This window comes from Primulina eburnea, chromosome 2 (assembly GCF_022965805.1).
Source record: "Primulina eburnea isolate SZY01 chromosome 2, ASM2296580v1, whole genome shotgun sequence".
NCBI classification, from domain to species: domain Eukaryota; kingdom Viridiplantae; phylum Streptophyta; class Magnoliopsida; order Lamiales; family Gesneriaceae; genus Primulina; species Primulina eburnea.
In genome coordinates, this window is record NC_133102.1 from 11,994,614 (window position 1) to 11,995,428 (window position 815).

The 815-nt window shown below is 41.6% G+C and overlaps 1 non-coding gene across 1 annotated transcript; it reads right to left on the reverse strand.

Annotated features, from left to right (window-relative positions):
• Nucleotides 1–400: 400 nt before the first annotated feature.
• Nucleotides 401–506, reverse strand: LOC140824916 (small nucleolar RNA R71). Its single transcript, XR_012116531.1, has one exon. It is a non-coding gene; the product is annotated as a small nucleolar RNA R71 (small nucleolar RNA).
• Between the last annotated feature and the right edge of the window lie 309 nt (nt 507–815).

The following is an 815-nucleotide window of genomic DNA, read 5'->3' on the forward strand; positions in this document are numbered from 1 at the left end:
TCGTGTAGATGGACATGTTGAGATGCCACGCCGCATACCAATGCTAGAGTATGCCCACCCTTCTTTGGATGGTGCACGCCCTAGCATTGTGAGGCCTATTGTGCGGGCAAATCACTTCGAAATCAAGCCAGCTATAATTCAGATGATTCAGAACACAGTCCAATTTGGAGGATCTGCAGCAGATGACCCAAACACACACATCGCATATTTTCTTGAAATCTGCGATACTTTTAAATTTAATGGAGTTTCTGATCATGCTGTTAAGCTTCGTTTATTTCCTTTCTCTTTACGTGATAAAGCTAAAGCATGGTTAAACTGTTTGCCTGTAGGTCGATCACTACATGGGAAGATATGGCGAAATCATTTCTTATTAAATACTTTCCTACATCAAAGACCATGAAGCTGCGGGCAGACATTACAACATTTGCTCAATTCGATCAGGAGTCTTTATATGAGGCACGTGAACGCTTCAAGGATTTACTACGAAGATGCCCTCATCACAAACTGCCACTTGGGTTAATCGTTCAAACATTTTATTATGGTTTGCTTACTCCTAACCGTACTATGATAGATGCTGCTGCTTGTGGAAACTTGTTGAGAAAAACTGCTGAAGAAGGATATGAGTTGTTGGAAGATATGGCTGCTAGCAGTTATCACCCTCAATCTGATAGGAACAACCAGCGGAGAAGTGCAGGAGTTCATCAGGTGAGTGATTTTTCTGCTATTACTGCACAACTTTATGTTTTGAACAGGAAACTATATGGCTTGAACATGGGTGGCACAGCCATGCGTCTTCAAGAGATATTCTGTGAAAA